The following is a 22,861-nucleotide window of genomic DNA, read 5'->3' as shown; positions in this document are numbered from 1 at the left end:
ATGTGATTTTTAAAGTACCCAGCAGCACAAGTGAAGTTCCTTGTGGAAAAATAAAGTTCTTCAAAGTCTAAGTCTATGTCTAAGTCCGACCACAGGTGAATTCCGCCCCTTGACACAAGAAACTGCAATGGCCTGTGGAAAATCCTTTAAAAACATGGCTACCAAGTGATGTCTGTAACCAACACCTGATCCTTTCACAGATGGATGATGTCCAGGTTATACAGGTGTGATGCATTCTCTGATGGCTCATGTAGCACAGAACAAGGCTGTGCACTGTTTCCAGCACTCTGTTCCCAGCCCATAGCGCAGTTTTGGCCATCACTGTCACAGGTGTGGAGGACACCAGAATCCTCTACAGGTCAAAGATGAGGCTGTGTTGCCTGGTCACCTAAAGCCTGGAAATGAAACAAACACAACCACACAAGAAATGCCAACTCTTTTTCTCTATTTCTTTCTTTCTTTTCATTGTTTTCCAATGAACAAATGTAGTAACAGGTGTATAACATTTTAAATAAATCTCTATTCTCTAAGAACTGTCAGACATATCTTTATCAGGATGAGAACAACAGCAAATTGTACTTAATTGAAAGTTAAATATGGTATTAATGTAACACATTAAACACTATAGATTAAATCAATTAATCTATCCATTACCAATCATTCAACTTTAGCATGTGAAATTATAACTTTCACTAAAACAAAAATAAATAAAGTTTATGAAACAAACTGAAAAAATGGTATATTCAGTAAGAGCTCTTCATACAGTAGGAAGTAATTTTCACCCTGATATCGTGAAGAAAGCATTCATATTCCACTTTATTACAGTGCATCACATTCTAATTCCTATTAGAAGGAATAACTCATTCCTTCAAACGTTCAGGCATCATTAGGAATAGTGGGTGCCCTTATGGTAACCTTCTTAAACACAGATTAAACTTTCCAGTTAAATCCTGCACTTTTTTAATTACAATATTGAAAGTGCAATTTCTTGTTTTTCTTTAACTGCACTTTCTCTAAATTCTTTGGATTAATGTACAATTAGTGAATGATGTATTATTACACTAAAACTATTCCCAGCTTCCTATGTCTTGTATTGAAGATGTACAGTCATACAATACATTTAAAAAACTAAATTTCAAGGTCATAAACAATTACATTTTTAGGGACATTATTCCATTCACAAATGAAGGTCTTCCCTTAAAGCTGTTGGTTAGGAATTTTCATACTCATGATCAGTATGGTGGCATAGTGGTTAATGTTGTTACCTCACAGTTCTTGGGTCCTGGGTTTTATTTTGGACGGTGGTTCTTCATATGTGGTGTTTGCAAGTTTTCTCTGTATTTTTTGTAGGTTTCCAATGTTCCAGTTTCCTGCTACTGTCCCTTTCAAAGACATGGTGGCCAGGTTACTATAGTGATTCTATATTGTCCATGGGATATCATTGGCTGTAAGTCTGCTTTGCAGGCTATGCTTGTGGACCAAGTTTCAGGTTGTTTCTACCCTTACCAGGAATACATCTGTACATTGTGTATGTAGAAAAACATGTATTTGTTTTGTTTCTGATGTTTCCTAGGCAAAAAAACATCATTATGTTTAAATAATACAAATATCTTTTTATGAAAATTAAAAATAGAACATAACATGGCTGCAATAGGAATGTCGATGAGTTCTTGTTAGTTTCTACACCCTGATGAGATCATGTAACAGAAACATTCCTGTGAAAAAAAACCAAAATAACTTAGGACAAAGGTCTTTTGTTGAGTAAGAAATTGTCACAGTTTGTAATACATAAAGAAACCACAAATGTTTAAGGTAAGTGCATCCCTGCAAAGAATGTTCGGTTTTCTGTATAATAAACAACTGAATCAAGGTCTCTTTGAATGAAATAATCAGACAGGAAAAAGAAAAGTATACGTCATGATTTGCACGAATACTATCCTAACACACACATTCTCCCTAAGCAAGCTAATGGCCTAGTGGTTACCAAAGGCATCATTATAATGGAAACTTAAAGGTTATTATTCTTTGTTCTTTGCTGAAACATCTTCTAGTCATGAAGTGAATGCAGTTAAATGTGGTTGGGCAAAGTCTGTGGATGGTAAATGTTTAGTAGGAAAATATTCTGCAAGAGGAGACTGTCTCAGCCACATGTTTCCACAGAAAAGGGGTTAAGCATATAAGCATGACCTTCATTGTGCATGAAGAAATGTCCATTGTATTAAAAAAAGTATTTAATTTGACATTTAAAATGACTGATGTCCACTATTTTGCTATACTTATTTTGGATTAAATCAAATATTTTAAACAAAGTGGTCAAAGACAAAACAGAAAATGTGAACAAATATACAGATCCAAGAATCATGACAAGTCTTCAGCATGAAATGGAACATCTTGTGAGATTGAAAGTGTTACAAAGTTACTATAGGGAATGATCACTCTGATTATTAAAACAATCCTGGCAATGTGGAAGCACAGAGCCAATCAGTCCCTCGATAGACTCTTCTATGGGATGTTCCATCACTTTCCGTGTGTACCTACTGCAAGCTGGTGAAGGTTGGCCGGTCAGTTATTTACTGTTGATGACATTGATGGATTGTTTCTACGGATGTTCTGTTGTACTCGGGTCAAGTGTAAAAGCTAGCTACAGCGAGACCTCAGCATCTTTCTTGAAGTCATATGTCGTAATTCTAGCACTGTGTGGTTTTGCATTGTCCTGCTGGAAAATCGACACCTCCAGATTCTCTTGCTGTAACTGAAAAACCTTTGACTGAAAAAGTCTGTGTTCTACTGAGTAACAAAGTTGCACCCAAGGATTTACGGTATTAAAAGAAATTCTTCCCCATATTATCATACATCTAACACCCCGCTAGTTGGCAATACAACAATCAGCATGTTTAACACAACATCTCCATGCCCCCTTGCCATCTATCAGGTTAAGGGCAAAAGAGAATTCAGTGGTATTCTCTCTCTAAAAGGTGTGCTGCCTCAACCCTAGATGTTCTCTGACCCACAAAACATTGTGCGTTTATCCCTAGCTTCCAATGTGTACAGCGGTAGAGCATGCAAATAATTTTCATGCAGACGACAACCCACATTCCTTCTGCTGATCTGTACTTATTCTGTCCTTGGCTTTTTCATGCTGTAGCTTCTGCATTCTGAAAATAATAACATTAAGGATCAGAAGGTGAAGTGATCCTCTCCCTTTTAGGGTATGTCCTGTCCCTCATGAAGCCAGATTCCTGCTTTCTCCTGGTCTGCTGGTTTAACGGCTGAAGCAAAACATATTCACTTGGCCCCATCTCTCACAGATAGGCTGCTTTCAATCGTGTACTCGTTACTCCAGTGGGGGGAGGTCATATGTTTCACTGTTCTTGCATTAATGAAAAAATTACATATTGGTAAATGGCAAAAGAAGATAATCTCATGCTATCAATTCTTACCTTAAATAGCAAAAAAATAAGAACCTGGGGTTTTTAAGCAGTCACTTACAGTAACTGCACCCTCAAACAAGCATATACACTAAATTTTTTAATCTGTTGCCATAATGTTGCATCAACACTCTATCAGTAGGGTAAAATTAACCTCCCTCACGATGGTTCTAAACCCAGCTCACATTTCACAAAATGGATGGATGGAAAGTTAATAATTACAGAGATATGGAATTGCTAAAAGTACATGCTAACAGAAGCTAAGAATGTTAAGGAAGTGTACAAACCCTGATATGGCCCTCTGCTTCAGTCAATCCAGTAGTTAAGATTAAAGGTTGGGTGTCAAGAGCTTTATAAGCTAAGTAGTTATTTCCAATTCTGATGAGACTTTTACTCCTGCTCTGTCCTTTGGATGAGATGTAAAATCTGGGGTAAGTGATTCTGCTGTAGCTGTTGCTGATGCACAGTTGACTTTACCTATAGTTCTGTTTTGCAAATCAATAAAATACATAGACTAGCTAATTATAATAATGATTTACCTCTCAATTTAACTTTTAATGTGCATAAAATTTAAATTGAAGTTTTATTCAGTATAAGAATCACAGACAAGCTGATAAACTATAAGCTTTTAACACTTTTAGTGAGAATACTGAACTAGTTCTTGACCATCAGCTCACCTTTATTCACTAATAACCAGTCAGATGATAAGAACATCAAAGCTATACTGTATGTTCCAGTGCACATTCAGAATGACCTTTGTCAGGTATCAGCTCTGTATCAAAGCTACTTGAACAAGGATAGGAAAATACTAGATTATATGACTAAAGAGTTCAATTTTATCATATAAAGATATCAGAATTATTCTTTGAATTTTGGATTAACGTGTTGCTACTACCCTAGATTTGAATGTTTTGTTTCTCCTTTCAAAGTGAACTGAATTTGGATTGATTTCCATTTAGTGTACATAATCTTAGTGTTCTGCAGAGCTTTTTTATTTTTTTGATACTGTGAGTCCTCTTTGTGTCTCTTTATATTGCCCAGAACACATTCCTTCAGAACTTCAGACTTTTTCCGCAGGGTCTGCAGAGGTTACAACTAGACAGCTTATGGCATTTTGTAATTTATTAGTGGAAGGTGAGAAACATGCTTCTGTTTTTTTTTCTCCCCTCATTTGCAACCTTGCCAGGACTTCAGAGGTATTGCAAATAAATGGGGCTTTTGCAATAATACAAAGTGAATTTTTTGTGAACATTAAAGAGTTTTTATTTAAAATATAAATTTTCCACATTTAGCAATTAGGCTTTAGAACAATTATTCAATCTCTGCCTTTAGCAAAAGAAAATGCTAGAGACAGCCAATACCCTTTCTGCGCTTGATAATTATAACAACTGATCTACAGTATAAAGGAAATTTCACATTTAAACCAAAGGCTCTGTTAGCTTCACTTAGACACTCTCCATATAATCAAAATATACTGTCAGGACTGTGTACCAAACTAGAAAAAAGCCATATATCTTGCAGTATAAATAGGTCAAAGCCTATACTAAGCTTCTTTTGCCAATATCTAGCGTTATGATGGTCTTCCTAAGCAAATATTCATGATTAAAAGATTCATGTATCTTCCAAAACTCACAGTTTATGATGAATACCTGCAGTAAATCACTAAATATGGTCTGGATTTAATGTAAGCATTTAGTTTTGTAACCCACAGTTAATGATGAGCAATGCTTTTAAAATCCTTTTTATGTTTTTGGAAGTAATTTGCAAACTACTTTTGCTATTTTTGACAGGTACTACTGAATGTTGCCACATTCAGTCCATTCTGTCCAAGTCGAAGTGTGTAGTGTATTTACTGAACATCTAGGGTGCTTAACATAAGAATTTAATGTTTCAACATTATTAAATTAACATGTGAAGTGTTCATGGATGTATACTTCAACCCAAACCTGTGTATTTTAATAATTTGATTTTAATTTCCAATCATACACATTCATTTCCAATCATACACTTTCTTGTAGTTTCTAAATCAATATAATACAATGTCAGAAATGAAATGATCCTAGACAGAAAAGCTCTAAGACATCAGATGATAAACATCTAGCTTTAGTCTTTTTTTTTGTGGAGAGCATTTTTGCATGATACCATTAATATCATATTCTTCCCTTTGATATTGATTTTATAGAAGAAAAATTCAGATGGTCTGAATAAAACTTTTCAAATAAAACATTAAATAAATGTTATAATTTAGCCAGCTTTCATATGATCTTTTCAAATATATACAGTATAAGACAGGTTCATTGTTCACTAGTTCAATTCATGTACAGTACATCATGGTTTAATATTATGAGACGAACTCACTGAGATATAAATTGGAAAGGAAGATTTAGCATAATTATTGATGGAGACAAGCATGTACTGTAATTGTGATTGTCAAATCATATAACCTACAACAACAGAAATTAAATAAAGTGACAGCTGAGACAGTGAAGTCAGTTTTTAAGAAAACTGGAAATGGTAATTATGTTTTCCTACGTTCAATTTTGGAAATTGCGAGTTGTAGTTGTGGGAGAGATGTAGACTACACACTTCCTACAATTTGTTCATGACCATTGTTGGCACGTCCCACAGCACACACAGCACCATTAAGGATCTGATGGTGGGATGAGTCACCCCTTACTGTTAACACCTCAAGCTCATAGACAGCAGGCAATCCACAGGAATCCTGATGCATGACGCCAAGGAAACCTGGGCCAACATGAGACCTCCTCAGCCCTTGTGGTGCTTTTTCCAGCTAAGCAATTATGGACAATAACGCCCAAAGGGTATTATTGCCAAAGCAATTCAAGAAACCCTCCAAAGAATCGAGTTCACGTCAGTATTCTGCAATGAACACAAGTCTCACCAGCTTGACTAGAAAACTACACATTTTTACAGTTGATAAATAACCACTTAAATCTATCAAGCAAAGCAACGGTTCATCTCGCTTTTTTTTGCAACACACACATTCATGCAAGTTAACTTTCACTTACATTTTATGTCATTACCTTCAAAAGAGCATTTACACTTTGCATAGTGAGCGGACAAACACATTCAGTGAACAGCAAGGAAAGGGATTTTTTAAAGATACCTGGCAAACAAGCTTGCTGTGCTTTTGGGTTTCTACCACTCAGCCTCTAACTTCTTTCTTGGCTTTTACATATTGATGTTGATACTTCATATTTTGTAAGGAGGCTGTTTAAACACTGTCTTAAGGCATTTTGCCTGGTAATGTGTTATTTTGCCAACTCAAATATTAAGCAATTATCAAAAATTGGACTACAACAGGAGACAGAAACAACAAACAGCCCCTCAGCCAGAGGTTATGGGGTTATGTGAGCAAAACAACGAAGGTATTTACAGGTTACAGGTCAGAGAACCATCAAAGGGAACAGACAACCATATTTGAGACAATGTCTATATGTAACCTACAGTATTTGCCAGTTCCAGTACCAGTTTTTCTGATTAAACAAATAGAACAAAAAGACGAGATTTCTAAATTAATATTTTTTTCTGTTCACTAGAGTTCATATCTACTCTACACTACCACTCTGCACTGTCACTGATCACGCATCAGAAAGTTATTTCAAGGACACAGAAACCTCAAAAGCTGAATAAAGGTAGCTTTGTAAAAGAGCATATATACTCCTTAATAAATATTCTGATAATGCCTTATGATATATACTGTTTACGATATACAATGAAATCTTTAAAATACAAAATAACTATAAAAATTCAATTAAAAATGTTAAATCATTTCACAAGATAACCAAAAACCTGTAAATACCTGCAGTATTAGCATTTTGAAACAGAAATGTCACTTCTAAAATTTCCATTCTGTTTTAAAATAAATAATGAATTTACATAAGTTAACCTTTTTATTAGTAACAAATATGCTTTTTATTTTTGCCTTTTGATACCAGTTATTAATACAGAAAGTAGACAGTTACTGGAATTCACCATCCTAACAATTGTAGTTGTTTTTAATATACAGGGAAAATGTCAATAAGTGAAAGTAAAATTGCTTGCTTTTATATTGTTTCTTTCAGAGACTGAAACGTTTTTTAAAAGGTTTGTTTCTCTTAAGACTATCACACACATAATGAGTATATGTCACATTGTTTTTGGAAGACTTGCACAACCTTTTATACTAAATGAAACAGACAATTATGACTGGGAGTCATAATTATGTCTGGGAGTCTGAAAAAAGCTACCCAGCCAGTTGTAACATTTCTCATATTATTATGTTCTGAAATATTGGTATTCAAGAAGGAAGCAGATCTTAAGGCTTTTCTAATATTAAGTTCTTTTCAGCAGTTTGGTCAAATTCTAGTTAGAAGTAAACAAGCTAATGAGTATAAATGGATAGCGTACAGTACCTAATACTTTAGTGTGTTTAGTTGCCTGGGTGAGGAGTTGACAGCCCTGGCTGAGGGTCAGAGCTGCCCTCCCCCCATCCCACTTACAAGGAATGAACCAGGGAGGCAGCTGCAAGAGTTCAGTTGTGGTGTAGGGAGAGGAGCCTGTGGACAGCAGGTGAGCAGCAGAAGTATGAGATTTTTTGTACTTTTTCTCCACATTTCTGTTTGACAGTATCATTAGGTTTACAACATTTAATATAATTTAAAATATATTTAAATCATATTTCTATTATAATTGCATATTAACATAATTTAAAAATATGTTTCTGATTTTATTGTACCACAAGCAATATCACAATGTTGTGCTCAACAAAATAAAGGACAACTTTAGAACAAAAGTCAAAATTGGCTTTAATATTAATGTTTTTAGAAAAGCTACATTCCATTTGTATATAATAACTTTTAATGTAACATACATTGTACATAATATATGTTATAATATGTCAATATTAATATATGAAATATTAAGAGATAAGCATTTGCAAAAAGCTGTACACTAAAACTTTGAAACAATAAATTATTAGGTCCCTCAGTGTTATGCAAAAATAAATAAACATCGCCTATAGTAAATTAATTAAGATAATTAAAAGTTAATTAATTCAGATTTCACTAGTAAGATTACTTCCTAAATCTGTAAATGCAGTGGTAATATAAATTCAATAAATGAATGTACAAATCAATCAATAGTGCTTATCGCTTTTGCCGGGGTGAAATGTACAGTACAATCTCTCTTAGTCGTAAATTCTAAAACTGCTTGTCCATTTAACACCAAGCAGTTTTGTTGTTTCTTTGTGTAATTTATGACTCCCTCTGTCTGCATTAGCTATCTATAAAACCTTACATTTGTACACTAAGTTAGAAGGAGAATACCATAAACAGTTTATATTATATTTTGTAAATTTCTGTTACGGATGTAGTGAAAAAGATGTTAACAAGTTGAAACTATTCTTCCACCCACTCATTCTGTATGTAAAAAAAGGAAAAGATAGTGATAGACTAGATCCACGCAGAACTGTAAATAGAATACTTTTAAACATATGCAAATTTCTATTGAATCACTAAGATATTAAATATTAACTGATAAAAATAGTTTTCCACAATAAACTGTTATATACAAAGGCATATAACTAAGAGAGTAGATTTCAATATATATTTTTAATGTTATTCTCCCTTTTCAGTAAATTTCCACAATGGTTTTACCTAGCACTGAGCAGAATTAGTGTGGATAACAGAAAACACTACTACAGACTCAGACAATTCCCAGAACAATACCATTCATTACAATTTCAGTAGCCTTCAGGTTGCGTGATTCATCCACTTTATAGCAACTAAAATGTACCCTAACTCTGTTAGATGCTCCCAAAGACCACAAGTATTGTATATGTTATTCCTCAAGGGCTAAGGAGGTACTCGACCTGTCTAGTTATTTGTGTGGGAGACCACTTTTGGCCAATTCAGTGGACTTACAACAAATATGGTGTGAATAGAGCAATAAAATAATTAGTTATTTATAAAGGTACTCATGTTTAAAAAACAGTAAAACACAGCTATAACTCCAAATGCCCTTTCCACTTAAAGCAAATTTCAGATAAAGATAGCAAAAGTATCAACTTTACATTTTAAAGTGAACAGGATAGTCATGAAGTCGTTCGCATTGCCTCCTACTGTGTAGGAGGTTCAATTGCTGGTCTGGGTGCTCTCAACCACGTTTACTGGGTTTTTGCCATGTGCTCTGATTTCTTCTCAAAGTCCAAAGACATGATAATAGGTTATTTGACTTCTGGGAAAACTGGCCCTAATGGAAGTGTGTGTATGTATGCATCTGTGTGCAACTTACGATGGACTAGAGTTTATCCTACCTTTTACCCACTGACTCCCTGATTAGGCTCTGGCTCCCGTGATTCAGCATTGGATAAAGCAGATTGAAGATGGATGGCCCTTATAAAGCAATAAGCTAATGCTGGTTTAAAATTACTACCATGGCAAGAACGATCAGTTTAATCAATCAGAAAGGGGCAAACAGAATACTGTAGAACATTTGTATCATCTACACAATTAACAAAATTTAGCATGAAGGGTTAGAAAGTAAATACTCCAACAATGGAACATCATTATATTGCATATACATTTTCTGGTATAAGTCATTCTAGAGAGTCATGAGAAAATAGTAAATTACTAAACAATCAATAAATTAAACCAGTCCTGAACTCCACCCCAAAATTATTCATCATTACTATTGCTTGGTTTCATATGATATTGATGTTCTGTCTGCCGTGCTGTGATGCAGCAGGGAATGTTGCTGCTGTAGTGGCAGTGAGCCATATTCCCTCCCTTCTGACTGCTCTGTACTGGCTGCTGAGGAGACAGCAGGATACTCGGATCACCTGTGAGAAGTCACATTGCATCAGATGGTGCAGGCTTTAAGACCTGCTTAGTTTCTCCTTGCAGGAGAAAGCTGTCATTAGCTTTTCTGCTCTGGGCTTCATCTATGAACTACCAGTCAGCGTTTTCCAGCAGAGTCCTCTCTGCCTTTTTCCAGTTCCCTGTCTTTCTGTCTCTTCCTAGATTTTCCACGTGACTTGCCTCCTTCCTGACCCACCTGGACTCCATTTTGGGAAACTGATTGTTGCTTTGTTGCTGTGCTTCCCTGGTCTGATCCTGCCTGCAGAGTGTGGCTGTGCAGCCAGGTCTCTGGCTGGTGTCGGTGCTGCATTTCTCTGTTTGTTCGGGTGAACATACTACTGTATAAGTGTACTTCCTCAGTATGTACATTTCTGTTCCCCTGGCGCTCTCTTTGCAGTGAGCCTGAAGCACTCTTGTTCCCCTGGTTGCCACGTCACGCTGAACTTCATGGCACTTTTGTTCCCCTGGTGTGCATCTTGGAGCTGAGGATGGCTGCTGGTTGGTTGCTTGCTAGCTCAGCGTTTCAGCACTTCAGCTCTGCACTCTGGATGGATTACAGCACAGGATTACAGTTTCCTGCCCTGGTGGCTCATTACTTCCTCAGCTCAGCAATCCCACACTTGACCTTTTTTACCTGCCAGCCTCCTTACTGACACTGTTCTATGAACTCTGCCACAGTCTGTCAATCGTCCACCTGTCTTATGGGCAGACCTACCCATGGGACTCTGCACTAGTTCAGACTGGTCCCTGGTGTGTTCCCTACAGTCCAACCTGACAACGTGTGTGGAACTCAGCCTGGCCTCAGGTGCAGGCTTCCCTAGCTCAGCCTGCTCTTTGGCATGCCCTCTGCAGACCACTCCGATAGCACATGCCCAATTCAATCCAGTTCCTGGCGCCCCCTACAGACCACCTTGATGACGCACCCCTTGTTTTGTCCAGCTCCTGGAGCAGACCACCAAGCTCAACCCTGTCCCCAGTTCACCTCCCTACATTCTTTGCCATGATGCAGAGTGCACACTAGAGCATGCTGGCCACAGTCCCTGAACTGTGACATTGTAGCCCTTGGGCCTGTAACGTGACAATTGAAGTTTGAAAACAGGTAACTTTGAATCAATTTATCGTTGAAGACTAAGATTGTGGGAAACATCAAGTAGTGCAGTGGTTAGCATTTCAGCTCACAGCACTGGGGCCCAGGGTTCCAGGTGCTATCTGTGAGTTTGTACTGTATGTTCTCCCCATGTTTGCGTCGGTTTCCTCCTATTGCTCCCGTTTCCTACACAGTCCAAAAACATACTGGTAGGTTGATTGGCTTCTGGGAAAAGTATGTGTTTTGTGTCTGCCCTGTAATGAACTCGGGTCCCATCCAGGGTGTGTCTTTGCTTACAGGGATAGACTCCAGCTCCTCTATGGATGGAAGATTGTGATTGTGCCTAGTATAATCTCAGGCATTAATACCACACATCCATCAATACAATTACAGGTACAGTAAGTACAATTTATCCAGTCAGTTGTCAGTCATCAAGTGGTAATTACCATCAGTTGTCATTTGCTTTTGTTTTTTGTTCTCAATAATGTACCACTGGAAGTGGTGTTAGACATAAACTAAATGGGTTGTCAGGCATCTGTGGAACTTTGAATTTATTATCAGTTTACTTTTATATCACCTTTCACCTAAATTTTGTCCTATAACTATAAATAACAAATAACAAACAAGTTCAAATACAAAAATTGAAATGTCAAGGTTTTTTTTCATTTTTACCTCATCTGAGACATGGTTCATCAGACTCTTTATTAAACTTTCCAGCAAAATGAAACCCACCAGCTGATGAATTCCAGGGTTTATCTTACTGCCAACACAATTTAAATATTTTTATTAAAAAAGTCTTAGTAATATGTTTTGTTTCCACAAAAACACAACAAGATTAATAAAATCTGTTAAAATCTGTTAAATCCAAATATAATTCTGTTTAAATAACGGTGATATTCAACTAAGTATTCCGGTGGCTTCACAGATTGTTGATTTAAATAATAATATTATGCAGTAGTTATGGTTAAAAGTTGAATAATCATCACATAACTGATTTTTTAGGAAATTCTGTTAATATTTGCTACCTTCTTTTCATGCCTGATATCTCAATATCTATATGGAAATTTCAAAATGAAATAAAATACTCAGTTTAACCACTCATCTGTTTAAAACCTGGCTTTCAGTGAAAGTTTATTTATACATTGCATGTGTCTGATCCAGCACACAGCTGGGTGCATTTCTTTCTATCAAAAGCTTCTTTTTTAAACCTCATTTTCTTTTGACCTTAGTTCCTTTCCACATCTATGTCATTTTTGCAACAGCCTTTGCAAATATTAAATGGACTCATACATAAAGTTATAAAATGCAGTTTAAGCCCAAATACCTTTGCAATGAACAATATAACACCACTTACAAAAAGATTCTTTTTGTCCCAGATGAAATATCCATGAATATTATGTAGTGAAAACAGGCTGGTAGGCCACCACACCACAGTTCAATACAGGAGAACTGTATAGTTAAAAAAAGATTAAAAAATGCCTGGTTTTTAAAAATCTTTAAATATTTTTATATGATGTGCTCCTTTAAAGTGTTTGATAATGCCTGTGCATTACACATATTAGTAGAATAGAATAATATTGAATAATAATAGAATTATATAATCGAACAGTAATTTCTCCCGTAATCTCAAAATGAGAGACGTAAAAGATTATCGAGAAAGTATGAAAAGACCTATTGTACCATCCTAACTTTTTAAGCATTTTTTAAAAGCATCTGTCATAAAATAATTCATGCACATGTTGCAAAATTCTCTTACTAAATGCATCATTTATTCTATTTATAAGATTTACAGATTATAACCACTTCAAAAATTTGCATCAGTGATCAAATTGCAGATCAGTTTCTTAGTTTGTCATTAAATCTGCAGAGTATAACTAAACTATCCACATTTGTATTAGAGTTTTTACAGTTGTGTGACTTTACATTTTCTGCCTAGCACTTGCACTTAGAACTACAACATCCCTGTTCCCTTATTTACCTTTTATTGATTGTTTTCTTTCTTGCTTGCTTTGTCTTCTGTGCAACATTATTGTAAGATTCTTGGCCTGGTTGCTATCGTAAAGGAGTTCTCAACTGACCTATCTGGTTAATGTCAAAGCCACAAATGTGAAGAGTGGACATATTATTGATTGTTTCATTTAAAAACCTTAAACTAGGAAATAATTCATTTGATTTTGCCAATACTGGAGTGTTGCCACCAGCAGCTCAGGAAATGTAAGAGAAGTAGTCTTCCCTTGATAACCTCCTCTTGCTGATGATGAATGGAGTACTATGTAGAAAGCAGCTTGTATTTTAAAGTCTAAGAGTTTGAGCAGCTTTATAAGCCAGTAAATTTAAGGGGATGTACTTTTTTCAGAAAAGGCTGATTATTTGCGCTCTTCCAGGTTGGCATGTGGCAGTGCCCTCGTGTTTGGCAGCAGTGGCAAATTTCAGTGTGTTTCCAAATCTGAGGCTTTTTTCCTGGAATCTCAAGAGGGAAACAGCCCAACTCACATACTAATTAGATGTTTCCTTCTGCCCAGATACTTATTTTTCTGACATCCATCATAAGGATTATTTTCCTTACTCTTTAAGTCTTTTGTGGCAAATGTGTTCTTGAGTCTCATTTAGTTTTCCACTTTGCCGCTTAACAGTTTGCCTTTTAAAGCAACTTCAGTGAAGCTCATTCACAAACATATTTTTGTAAACAGGCTCTTGATTAAAAAATACTGCACACTCAAAAAAATGCATTTAAAATGCTGGTAAAGTAATCCAAGGTATCAATAGAGCAATTCACTGAGGATTGTTAGAGTTTTTGTAATTAAAATAGACTGATCAAATACAAAATCTCTAGGCTTTAGATATATGAGTTTTGCTCTTTATCCTTGAAAGCCTAAATAAAAATTAGTTCAGTTTGGTGGCCATATGTATCTTTTTCCCAAGGGGGTCATTCACTAAATTGTTGACCTCTCCTCTAAATTCTCCTCATTTGTGTCTTTAAAATAGACACACAACCCCCTCACCACCACCATTTCAGGCCTAAAGTATATGTATTATTGAGGAACATTGTGTGATCGTGTTGTCTATTTGTCTAGAATATCACTCCTGACAAATGCCTTTGTTGAGAAATTTAACATTACTGGGTCTGTGTCCTTTTTTTGAAGAAAACAATGTGTCACAACTGTAGTTTTTGTAGTTTATAGATTTTAAAATTCAGTTATTACCCTTACGTTGCAGACTAAACATAAACTGCAGGTTGTATAAAGTGAGTTATAACCATCTATATAAAGCACAGGTGGATAAACTTTATGTTGCTGAAGGTTATTTTAAAAATAATTTATCACAGTTACAAGTTACTTATATAAGGAGTTATTTATTTGGTAACGGTAACATTTAATTTATTTTTTTAAATAAAATTAAAATTGGGGAAATTTGTCTAAGTCTATCTAAGTCTTATAGCCTATTATTTTTCTTTAAGTAGTATCTATATACTCCACATACATCTCTGTAACTTATTCCCTTTAAAATCATTTTCCCCTTACCTTGTTAATTTTAAAAGGTAACCCCTTTTCTCATTACTGCATTCTGAAAGAAATACATTGTAATGTGGATGGCAAGGTATATGGATTTTTAAGCCTTTCTAAAGAATTTTATTACCTTCATCAATTTATTTAAAGGCTGTAATAGTTCTTAGGGCGTAGTTATTAGGGCGTACTTTATAATGATATGGTTTAATGCATTGTTCAGATAATTATTTGTTAGATTAGTGGAACCTGAGAGCCTGTACAGACATGTGGAGGTCCATTACTATACTGCAGTGTCATGAAATACATTCAAGTCCCAGATGTAGCTTCCAAATACATTCATATCCTAATGAAATGATTAAAGGGAACTAGACTGTTCTTAACAATGAAAATGAAAAGTAGGTTTACATAAACATTTTTCAACCTTTATGAGCTGGAATATGTAAAAAGAAGAATAAAGGAATATATAAACAAGTAATTGCATGAACCAATGATCCATTATGGAACTAGACATGACATGAATCTTGCAAACAGATACTAGATGACTGCTAAGTACAGTAACCGCTCAAAGTGGTTAGATGAAACACAAATTAGTTTCTTTGACAGACACATAGTAAGGACATTGTTTTTAGCACAGAAAGGTAAATCTGATGTAGAATAATTCTGTTCTGCAAACCATATAAATATATCTGTTTTTCTTTCAGTTCTCTTATCCTAGGTAAAGCAAGGAAAAGATGGATTATAAATCTAACTAGGATATTTAGACCAGATACTGTGCCTTCAAGCTCAAGCTCAAGTTTGCTCAAAGATGGACATTAGAATGGGCTAACAATATAAAACATGCATGAAACTCAGTGAAGAAAAGGTTAAGAGTGCGTAAAAAGCAATGTTCATGATCAGTTATTCAAATCTCTGGTAGAACATTTATGATGTTTGAGATATGAGCTGAAGAAAGCAGAACTAAAGCACAGCTTGCACAGTCTCTGGGTACTGGAGAGCTTCTGCATGGAGGAGTGTCAAATATCCCTCATGGTTATTTAACGTCTTTCACTCATAAAAGATTTAGTTTTGAACATTCAGGTTTTGATTTAAATGTCCACATCAAAAGATATGCATACATCATTTGTAATTTGCCTAAATCTGATATCTTTTGAAGGGGGTGAATACTTTTGCAAGGCACTCTATGTCAGTGGTCTTTTAAAGGTCACCTGTTTTTAAAGATTGGCAGCACCTGTAAGCTATTGGTAAATCAAGAAAATCATCTATTCATTTAAGAGAACTCAGATCCTTCAGGGCTGAAGAGTACTTAGATTTCAGTCCTAAATGACTAAATTACTTAATTAACAAATCACCAGTTTATCTGATCAGAGTGGAATTGTCTTATATCTTTAGAAAAGGGTGATTTCATGGGGACCTACTGTACTAAACCTGCTAGAGAGGAGTTCTCCAGGACATGGGCTGGAGCTCCTTTCTGTTTGCAATAGTTTTTGACAGATGTGCCCTTTATGCATACAATAGTGAAAAATATAGAAGCCTTTAGGTTTTTATTGTTTCTATTATAGAAATGAAAATATACTTTCAGATCTTTGTGTATAATCATCTTTTAGTTTCAGTTTATTGTCTATCACTCATCACTGCAACCCTCATCTTGTCAAATGAATTGAAAGAATGGATAGCTATATACATACAAAACCTTGTTGATCAATAATTATGAAATGGTATTAGCATGTAGAGTAAATCACACATTTAGTATCAGTTATACAACAAACAGTTGTAGGAGTATTTTAATGTTTCCTTATGTTCTTTTTAACTTCTAACGTACTGAAAAACATAGAAAGATTTTTAATAATGAATTTACATACAGTACATTACATTTTTAACCACCAAATTCTGAACATTTAATGGGCCTTTTAGCCTCAGGTAGGATTTTGGATACATTCTACAAAAGTTGTTGGAGTCAAAGCATGTTTTTAAAATTGTGTAAAAATGCACTAACAAGAGCTCACTTTTTCATAAACAAAACATCTCTAATATGAAATGATTTATAAAACATAACATAGATCCTGATACCCTGATCAGGTGATCGTTGCCTGCTATGTGAATTATTTGAACTATAATGTAGAGCATGTCCGTTATAATAAACCCAAAAGAAATTTTAATGAGTATAGTATGAGTCATTTATTGTTTGCTTGTTGGATTTCAGTTTGCTTCTTGCTTAGTCCCTATATACTGTATGGGATATAGAAATCAGGGGGATCTGGAATAGTTTACCCTCTGTTTAATTTCTAATTGAGATACTGTATCAGAATGACATTTATAATTAAAACAAGCACAGTTAAAAAAGAAAATGACATTTTATAAATTTTACAATTATAATTTAACTGTTGAAAATTTCCCTTGAAAGTTTTTTTTATCTTCTCTACAAGACTGTGCCATAGGATCTCTCGTATCTTTCAAGTGGGTGGCTTGGCGGGATATCAAGCCATTTGGAAGCTTTAGCACTAACAGTTTTGTTAAACCTTATAAGTATATTTCCTTTTTTTAAGAGCTACGTGCCTTCAGATTTGATTTTACATAATTTTATGCAAATTTGAAAGAAAAACAGTCTTGAAGGTCCAAGAAACCTTAAAATCTCCATATGTTTATGCGATTTCAATAGATTGGCCTTTTTAGTGAGAGCTAGAAGCAGGGTCATAAAGGTGGCTTTGTGAAGTGCAGTTAATGACTGTTTTGTGCATCCCCCCTTGTACAGTACATGGTACAACACTTTCAAAATGTATCAGCTTTAAGTGTAACTATTTATATCTTCTTTTAATGATGATTTATAGTGTTTGTTCACTGTTTATGTTTTTGCGGTTTAGATTTTGCCAAATTTTATGCATCAGTCTGACATTCTATGGAAAGTTTAACAACAATATATTAGCCAAGGTGCACACAGACCCTTTCATGCTACACATCTCTCTACTCCTGTGGTCAAGTACCTTGCAGTTATTATCGCTTATTTGTTCAAGTGGTGAGGAAATATTAAATATCACAAGTTCTCAGCAGAGACTGGGCAGTAATTATCAACAGATGGCTGCCAGTTGGGCAGACAGAGAGACAGAGAGAGCGAGTGAAAGGGGAGAGAAGAGAGGGAGAAAGAGAGGCCGAGCAGCACAGCTTCTTCAGTATAGTAATTGTTGGAAGCCCCAGGCTACCCACTGCTCACAAACCTGCTTAGGATCAGTTTGATGTTAACTGCCCAATTTTTTCCACTTTGCACGTTTTCTTAACCTTTCTTATGTACCTTAAATGACTAATGTGAAAAGTCTGTGAGAGTGACAGTATTGTAGCCCAATGGAAAAATCTTCCAGCACACTGCAATTTTTTTTTATGTTAATGATTTGAATGGGAGGTGCAACAGGTCGACATGGTTCACGTAGAAAATTCTAAATGACAGGAAGATTCTACCCTGCCGACTGTCTTACTGAAAACACTGTTCATTTTGTTTTGCTTAAGCCTGTGCTGTTAAGAAAATACCTCACCATGTGTGGGTTCTGGACACATTAGCCACTTAGAGGAAACCTTATATGGAAAGAATCATTTAAAATCCAGCAAATTACTGAACTAGATGTCACTGTCACTCATAACCTTTTCACCTCCCCTCCCATAGTCTAGTTTAAATAAAAGCCTACTGAAAACTGAACAATTCTCAAACATTTGTCCATACATATGGAATATGTTTCAAGCATATACAGAAAAAAACACGAAAAATTGAATTGTTCTCTTAAATTCGTCCTTTTTTCCCAGAAAGATATAAAGGTACGATATCCATAAACATTTCTCCAAACACCAGAACAAATATGAAAGTTTTATTTTGAAACCTTATTTTAATAGTAATTATTAATATTGCTAAAGAAGTAAAGTTACAGTAGACTTAAGTAAAATTATACTGTATATAATTAGTTTAAAAGTATATAATTATACCTGGAAATTGACATTGTAAATTTTATATTTTATCAAGTAATTAAATAAAAATATACATTTTTATGGCAAATATTTATGACATATTTCTACGACAAATATATCTGGTTGTTTATTAGCCTTGTGCTTAGTATTGTATTGTGCTTAGTATTAAAATTTGGTACATTGTGTTATAGAGTAAAATATTTTAAATAGTTTTTTATTATTTATACAAATGGGGTAAAACCCAAATTGTCTAATATAACTTTTGAAACGAATTGATAAAAATATGTGCCTGTACTGTAAAATCTATGGTATAAGAAAGTCATTTTGAAGTGTTTTCCTTATCTTTATTTGCCCCTGGCTGCCAATGTTTTTAAGCTCTTTCATATGAAAAGGCTATATAAAATGTGAGACATAATGTGCCTTTCCATTTGACAGTCCAGTCTAACTGCAGATCTAAGGTCATCTCAATAAGATAGGTGGTCCTGACTCACCATGTCGTTCAGGTAACTGAAGTGTTACTTGCACAATACCCTACAGATTCAGCTGTCATTTACAGATTTTTTTTCTTGTCAGTTTTTTTTTATCTTAAACTTGACTTATTTAAATTCCTATCTTGAATAATCGTTTAGTGCTCATTTGGTCCTTTCTTTTAGGAAAGGAAGGTGTTTCTGCATCACTGACCAACTGTCAATCATTTTATTTCTGAAATAAGATCACACTTTCACACACAAAAATGAAAGATATGAACTGAAAAAAACATTGAAGTGAACCTTACAAAGAGTTGCTTTCATAGCTGGACTGAATAAAGCAGCCTGATGTTAACTCAAAATAAACCCCAGGCAGAAGAGAGTTCAGAAGTTAATATGTACAGTTGACCTTCTCACTAAGGGTATGTCCTTTTGTGGGCAGCGCTCTGGGTGGGCGAGTGCATTGTAAAGTGCTTAAAAGAAGACACTCTTCGATCTTAAGAGAAGGGGTGAACTGTAAGTATTACTTTACACTTAATCATGTTGTAATAAGGACACACTCAGTGCCCCTGTTTTTATTCCACTCTTAAAGGTCTATCAAATAAAAGGCTGTCTTTTGTTAAAATTACTTTCTAATATTGAATTACTTATTTCTTTACTTTGCAACATAAGTACATTCGTAATAAAAGTATATGAAAAATTCGCCTTGGGCCTTGCAGGGGCAGTCAACATCATTTCTGACCTCTCATATCCATGACAGTAACTCTAACCACATCACAGATTTAAACCTAAAAACAATTTCTAGCTCTAGTCAAAACGAGGCCAAGTGAATATGTTAATAAATGGAGAAAAATTGGCACGGTAATTATTTTAAGAAAAGAAACATTTCTCCACATGTGCCTGAATGTGGGCGCCATAAAGTCCCCTCTGACATGTGAGATGACCACATGCTGGTACTAAGGCAGTCTGTCTTGTATGGTCCCTAGCTATTTAATGCATTATGTTACTCTGAGAAGTGGTGGTTATACAAAACCAAGTTTTCTTTGGCCACTGAAAAAGCTGTCTGCCTATCAACCACGTTTTTTTTGCTGAGTGCCAGTCAAGACCAACTAATGTTTTATATATATATTTTATATATGGTTTGTAAAATGTCAGCTTACATATTTATAATGTATATTCACATAATCCATCCAGAAAACCACGTAGTAGATGAAGTTACAATCAAATCAGCTTTCAGTTTATGCACAAAGAGATTTTGAAACACCTAGGAGGAAGATTTCAATACAATGGATTCCAGAGAGATAAATGGAAAACAATGGATTATATTTAAATCTGTACAATTGCAATATCAGGAGGAGCATGGAGCATGCATCAAAGCAGGTCTCAAAACAAATATAGAAAGATGAATACATTTTCTTATAAAAACGATTAATGGAAGGCTAATCATAATTCTAAAGATGTCTACCAATGTGTGCTGTGTGGTAGAAGTTATATATGAAAAACAATGATCCTCAGTGCAAATATACAAAAACTAAGAAATTAAACAAGCATTTAACTATGTATGGTTAGAATTTCAAAAAAAGAAAAAGGAACAAATTGTTTATTGTAAATCAAGGTCAATCTTTATCCATTGCTAGATAAAGTCTGGATACTGTAGCTGCATACATCATGACTAAATTATTTAATACCAAAGAATCCTGTTATATTCAATTAATATCTTCATGAAAATAGAATAGCACTAGAGTAAGAACACATGATAAACAGGACCGGTTTCACACATTTTGTTGTCATAGGCAAAACATTGAAATGCGCCCCCTGTATGCATTTTAAAACATGCACAATGCACCTGTCAAACGTTTAAAATAAATCATAATCATACATGTATCTACAACTTTACCACAAATATCAGCATTCAGCTGTCATGAAAGCCTAGCTAGACATAGAAACAAAAAGGATTGTGAAATTCCAGCTTGTTTACATTGTTCAAGAACAACGACATTGTCATAGAAATAAACAGAATTTCCAGATGTTTAGACAGTCAATCACAGGCCTGATACATGGACATAATGACACTTTTGGTGTGAGTGGAGATTTCCTGAGGAATCACTGAATACTGTAGCTCAGTGAAAATGTATACAACGACTGTACCTGAGAAATCATGTTCAGGGTTTCAGGGTCAAACACAGATCAAAATGCTTCTCATTCAAATCACAGTAGGAAAGGATTTACAGATTTCTGCATATTAAGGAAGTACATGGTCAAGGTACATATCATGTTGACAATTGGTGAGTGAACAAATGAAAAGTGAATGGGTAGTGGGTTAAAAAGGAAAAAAAGAAATCTTGCGTGCAACAGCAATTTTCAAATGGTGAATCACTTTGTTCAGGCAATGAAGGCAGGCCAGCCAAACAGACCCTTAAAGAGGTATTTAAATGCATGCCTGCAGCAGCATACACTCAATGACCTCTTTATTTGTTAAAATAGATTATTTTAAATAAATTACAGAGCACTTTCACTGAATAAACAGAGCCTCAGTGGCTGTGGCATGCGTTACATACTTAATGTAGCCGCAGAAATCCTAAATGACTAGTGAGCTGTGTAATCGCCTTTGATTTTGCTGATAGGACCCGATTCTTTAGGTAAAAACCAAGTCATTGAGGGCTGAAAGGCAACACCACCTAGAGGAAAATAGAAAGTTTAATCTGGAATATATACTTATAATATTTCACAAACCACAAGCATGGAGCATTCCATTAACTGAACACAAGGCAGCCTCAGAAGTGAATGATCTGCTTGTCATTCTTACTTCAGCTTGATAGGTTAAATGACTCCTGTGTTTATGTTGCATAAACCCACTTAAATAGTGCAAAGTGCAACAGCATCGATCCTTAATTTTTCTTTTCAAGAGAATTCTGTTTCTTTCTTTTTCATGATATAAAGCTTGCCTTCACCTACAACAGTTGACTGCTGGCATGTTTTACAGTGTCAGTTTAGGTTTTCTTTTAAAATAATTTTAAGGTGTTTTTTTAGTGATGGAACACGAAAAAGTGGTCTAAACTGTATGTTATTCTAAATTTAAGTAGATTTATTATACAGTATAGAATTGAAATGGGAATTACAGTCTGAAGTATATCTTGTCTACAATCCAGATAAATTAATTCTCTTTTTTCCATAGTGGACAGTTGTGGAGACACCTCCTTCCAATAAGGGAAAATTAGCAGTATCTTCATTCTTCTAATTCTTAAGCACTAAAATGAACATTTGTTTTTAATTTTTCATATTCATATTACAGGGTAATTTATTTTTTTAAAGCCTTTTTAAATAACACAAAAAGATTTGAACTCAAGGAAATTTTAGCAGACATTTTGTAGGGGAGCATGATGAACAAAGCTATTCTAATGCAAAGGCATATTCATGCATATTTGTTTTAAAATATGTGGTCATTATTCCTCTGGTTACACGTGCCCTGGCATGTACTGTATTTTTAAAAATAACAGAATTGACAAATATTTTTGAAAGACTTACTTACATAACCTTTCTAATTGAGACCCTCTTTAACAATTCTTAG

This window comes from Atractosteus spatula, chromosome 1 (genome assembly GCF_055471065.1).
Source record: "Atractosteus spatula isolate fAtrSpa1 chromosome 1, fAtrSpa1.hap1, whole genome shotgun sequence".
Taxonomy (NCBI): Eukaryota; Metazoa; Chordata; class Actinopteri; order Semionotiformes; family Lepisosteidae; genus Atractosteus; species Atractosteus spatula.
Note: the sequence above shows the minus strand (reverse complement) of the source record.